The sequence below is a fragment of the Gigantopelta aegis genome, chromosome 9 (genome assembly GCF_016097555.1).
Source record: "Gigantopelta aegis isolate Gae_Host chromosome 9, Gae_host_genome, whole genome shotgun sequence".
Taxonomy (NCBI): Eukaryota; Metazoa; Mollusca; class Gastropoda; order Neomphalida; family Peltospiridae; genus Gigantopelta; species Gigantopelta aegis.
The window spans coordinates 65,520,771-65,526,381 of record NC_054707.1 but is presented as its reverse complement, the minus strand read 5'-3'; positions in this window follow the sequence as shown (position 1 = coordinate 65,526,381).

Genomic DNA, 5,611 nt, shown 5'->3' with positions numbered 1-5,611 from the left:
CCGGTGGCTAAACCACCGGGGGCGGTTCACTCTGCGCAGCCGCTCCCAGTTTCTGACCGGAAGCACTCGCCAGGAGCGGAACAGGGGGGACCAAAGCTGTCAGCTCCACTGACAGTGGCGATCCCTCCTGACGACCCACCTGCTGAGATGGAAACTGGACACGTCATCGTGACGGACCCCCCAGCGAGCCCACAAGCGCCTTCTACTGATGATGTTGTTGCCGACCCTGCAGCCGGAGGGGAGTCCAAGAGGAGGAAGATGTCAACGGTGTCCGAACCGGGGACACTCGACCAATCCGAATGGACTATCGTCTGTGAAAACATCCCATCCAAATGGCAGGGTTGTATCCACGGCGACTTCACCGACACCAACCAACTGAAGGGACTCTGGAATGAGAACAACTGGCGAAACCTACCCAACGGAATTGGAAAATACCAACTTCACTCAACAGGAACTGGCAACCAGATCCACGTGACTGCAAAACAGGACGGACTGTACAGGCAAGGACTCTTGATACCGGATATGACCAATACTACGATCCATCGTATCCTCAAGATAGTGCTGAGAGATATATATCCGGCAGCCATCTACAGGAATATCAAGGTCTTGATTGAAGGACTCCCCAACTTCAGGCCTGGACAGTCCATCACCTCACCATGAGTCCTGTTATACCAACCTCCTACCAACCTTTACCTCCGTGAGTACCAACCTTTTTTATTGGGCTAGTTAGACTTTAAACGTTTTGGAAGCAGTTCTAAATTCTTATGTTTATTTTTTTATAAGTAGTCTAACGCATTTTATTTTGGCGCCCGTTCAATTGCTCAAAATCACCTTAAAACTTTTCGGCCGAGCAGTCTTAACCATTTTTGGCTAAAATTTTAGAGTCCAGACATGTATCGGTATGCAGTACTCTTTGTAGACTTAGGTAAAAAACAGGCTTCACCGAGGAATCGAAATTCAGCCAATCAGAACACGGCTCCCACTCGGTGTTATTTCTTGTTTATGAAGTGTCTGCTAGTCGGTCCGCGCTAACTAAATGGCTTTTTTCCAAATTCCGCCCACTTCAAACTTACCCCCCCCCCCCTGCTCCGGAGTCAGTCACTGGCGAAGTCAGAGGCTAATTCCGCAGTGGGCGTGCCTGAACCTTCGTGGATAGGGGCACGTAAATATAGTTACCCATACCCATTGCATAGCAGATTTGAGCTGGTGGTGGCATACGAACTCAGAACCTATCAGCCTTAAATCTGATGGACTTGTTCTTGTTGTGTGTAAGTGGTTTTAACTGTACGTGTGATACAGAATGTACTGCATACAGACTGTGTGCCAAGAGAGTATATTCATTGCATAGTAGATTTGTGCTGGTGGTGGATTAATTATCAACTCAGAACCTATCTGCCGTAAGTCTGATGGGTTTAACCGAATGTTACACACCAAATAGCTGTAGTTTGAAATGTGCCAAGGTGTTAATAAACAATATTCATTTTTCACCAGAGAGGGCAGCATTAACCAGATATATGGACCTGGTTGGAATGGGAAGAATCCCAGTCTACTGAGGTGGATCCATTATAAAATATATCACACCTCAAGTACTGAACATAAGATACTGTCACACCTCAAGTACACTATCTTACTTAACTGAAGAAAGGAAAGGAAATTTATTTAATGACACCCCGACACTATTTAAAATTTGGTTATTTCATGTCCCACATTTTGTCAATGGAAAGAGAAAACCCCAGTACCAATATATAGCTAATTCTATTGATAAAGCAGGAAGTGAGCTTTTAAATGCACTTTCCCACAGACAGGACAATACATACCATGGTCTTTGATGTACCAATGATGACTGGAATGGAAAATAATCAGAGTCCACTGAGGGTGACCAATCCTGCAACCAATCACACTTAGATACATCTCCCCCAACCCACCACATCCCCACTTAATAGAGAAAAGAAAGTAAGTTTGTTTAATAACACCTGAGCACATTTTAAACTACTGTTGTTACTCGTCTAACATACAGCTATTTCAATACTTGATCTATTGAATGAAAGAAAGAAATGTTTTATTTAACGACGCACTCAACACATTTTATTTACGGTTACCGTATTTGACCGGAAATAAGCCCAGGGGGCCAAGACAACTGATTGTGAGCTTGGCATGGGGTGGGCTTATTCCCAGACAAGGGGCCAGTTTTGTTGAAAATTTTTTTAATAATAATAATTAAAATAAATAACAATATTTAAATGAACTAGGAAAAAAAAAAAAAACGTTCAGTAGCACATCTATTAATTAGTGTTCCATTTGTTATTAATAAATAATAATTGTTTATTAATTAAATTGGTTGTTTTTTTACTAGTATCTAATTATCAGAAACACACCTTCTATGTTACAATTACTTACCAGTGCTGTTTATTTACATCCAAAATTTAATGCTGAGAAGACTTAAAACAACAGCAATTAACAACAAACTCAATAGCCTATACACACATTTCTGAAAAGGGCAGCTAGCTTACACTGCAAAGAATTGTCAATCTAAGGTCATTGTTCTTAGCCAATCAGAATACGGTATTTGCTTAATTAGCATTAACTGCGGACCCAGTGTAGTGGTAAAAATAGACACTGGTTTTTAGTTCATACTTGGCTTGGATACTTCAGAGAAATACTGCAGGCATGAAATTGAAAACAATGTTACACACTGTTATTGTTAGACTGCTAAATCTCACTGGTGGTAAAATATTGTGTTACATTTGTGTTTAATTATCTGCAGGAGGTATGACCTTTTAAATGAACTTTGAGCAAACTTGCAATTTCATGTTATTTATAAGGTGACGAAGTTGGGGGTGGGCTTATTTACGAATGAGGGCCTAATTTCTTAAATGCTATCAAAACGGAGGTGGGCTTATTCAAAGACATGGGCTTATTTCCGGTCAAATACGTATATGGCGTCAGACATATGGTTAAGGACCACACAGATTTTGAGGGGAAACCCGCTGTCGCCACTACGTGGGCTACTCTTTCCGATTAGCAGCAAGGGATCTTTTATTTGCGCTTCCCACAGGCAGGATAGCACAAACCATGGCCTTTGTTGAACCAGTTATGGATCACTGGTCGGTGCAAGTGGTTTACACCTACCCATTGAGCCTTGCGGAGCATTCACTCAGGGTTTGGAGTCGGTATCTGGATTAAAAAATCCCATGCCTCGACTGGAATCCGAACCCAGTACCTACCAGCCTGTAGACCGATGGCCTACCACGACACCACCGAGACCAGTGTGATCTATTGAATGAGAGGAAAAGAAAGAAATCCCTTGATGTTAACTGAAAAGAGTAGCCCATGAATGGTGACAGTGGGTTTCCTCTCTCAATATCTGTGTGGTCCTTAACCATATGTCCATCATCATATAACCGTAAATAAAATGTGTTGAGTGTATTGTTAAATAAAACATTTCCTCCCTAATGATTATCAGCAAGGGATATTTTAAGTAATTCCCCACAGACAGGAAAACACATACCAGAGATTTTGGCACAGCAGTCATGGACACAAAAAGGGATGAGCAGACCGCACTGGATCCACTGAATGCGATACATGCTATAAACCATGGGGTGGGATCCAGCTCAGTCAACAGAATGCTTGCCTGAAGTGCTTGCGTTGTAAGATCAAAACTCCTCCGTGAGCCCATTTTATCATTGCTTTTCCCCCATCCCAATCAGTGCCAAATGTCTGTTATATCGAAGACCATGGTATATATTTAACAACACCACTAGAGCACATTGATTTATAAATCATCGGTTATTGGATATCAAACATGTGTAATTTTGACACAGTCTTATAGAGGTAACCTGCTACCTTTTCCATTACCAGCAAGGGATCTTTTACATGCACCATCCCACAGACAGGATAGCATTTGATATACCAGTTGTGGTGTACTGGCTGGAACAAGATGTCTGTGGGAAGTGCATATAAAAGACCCTTTGCTGTTAATAAAAAAAGCTCCATTTCTTCTTTTGATGAACCGTTTCAAATTATGTGCCAAAATTATCTCATGAAAATTGTGCAATTATTTTAAAATTTTACTTAATCCTACAGGACATTCAAAATTCATAGCACCAATAAATGCCCCAAAATTCAATAGCACCACAAATGCGTGTGCTACAACAGCTTGCTCTGAATGTGCATGTTAGACCTGACCTGACCTAATGAAAAATGAAGCAGTTTTCCTCTAAAACAATATGTCGGAATTATCAAATGTTTGACATCCAACAGCAGATGATTAATAAATCAATATTTTGTAGTGATATCATTACAACAAAGTCTTTTATATAAACTATCACACCACGGACAACCTCGTAATTTTGAAGAAACAGAATACCTGGCTGTACTATTCTGGAACCCACAAAGAGACGATTATGCTATTTGATGCCCAGAAACACCAGACCACATTTCTGGACAGAAGCCAGTATTCTTTTAGATGCTGGCTTTATTGTCTACAGTCCTTTTATTAATAGTTATTAATGTTTAGTACCCACAGTTTATTTTGTGTAATGATACACCCAGAATATTATCATTATTTAATCACTGGCTATTGGAAAAAAAGAAGAAGAAAGAAATGTTTTATTTAATGATGTACTCCATTGGCTACTGGATTTCAAACATTTGGTAATTCTGATATAGTCTTCAGAGGAGACCCGCTACATTTTTCCATTAGAAACAAGGGATCTTTTACATGTGTATGCACCTTCTCACAGACATGACAGCACATTCCTTAACTTTTGATATACCAGTTATACAACATTTGACAGGAAAACACACAAATGTTCACCTGATGGTTTTCAATCTAAAGAAGATTAAGGAATAATATGTTTGTTTTTGTTTAATATCACCACTAGAGCACATTGATACATCAATCATTGGGTGTCAAAAATTGTATTGTGGCATGCAGTCAGGAGACATTTTTTATTATCCATATGGTTCAATATAACCATGTTAATAATCATACAAAGCACACGTGTAATAAGTGTAATGACGTAATTTTGGGAAGCGACATCATAACATGACGTTGCTTCTCAAGTCCTAGCTCAGACTGTGCATTTGAAATACGATGTCATTTCACCTTCTATTGTGGCTGAAACATTTTGAGTTGGATCTTGTTATTTATAAAGAAAACAACAATAATACTATGGATAATAAAAAGATTATTACACTCGCATGTGTCCATCTAGGGGAATTCAATCACTCGACCTGAACACCTCATGTGAGCACTGTACATCATGATTGAGCTAGATGCCGTCTTTTACTCTGGATATTACGGGAAGGAAAATATTGCAGATAATCTATTCTCGACATTACAGCTTTAAAGATGTAGACAATATATTTGGTTAATGAAGACACATGTAACACATTTGGATAAAGTTATTACAGAGTGAAAGAGTCTGACATTGACATGGGAAAATAACAAAAACTCATCCAGGGCTCGAAACTCACTAAAAAATGTGGTGGCCCACAAAATAATAATGGATGTTGTCAAATTGAGATAAGCGAACCATGAACCACAAGCAAGATTTTAATGTGGAATAAATATATGCAATACAAATATTAATAGTGGCTCATATGTTAG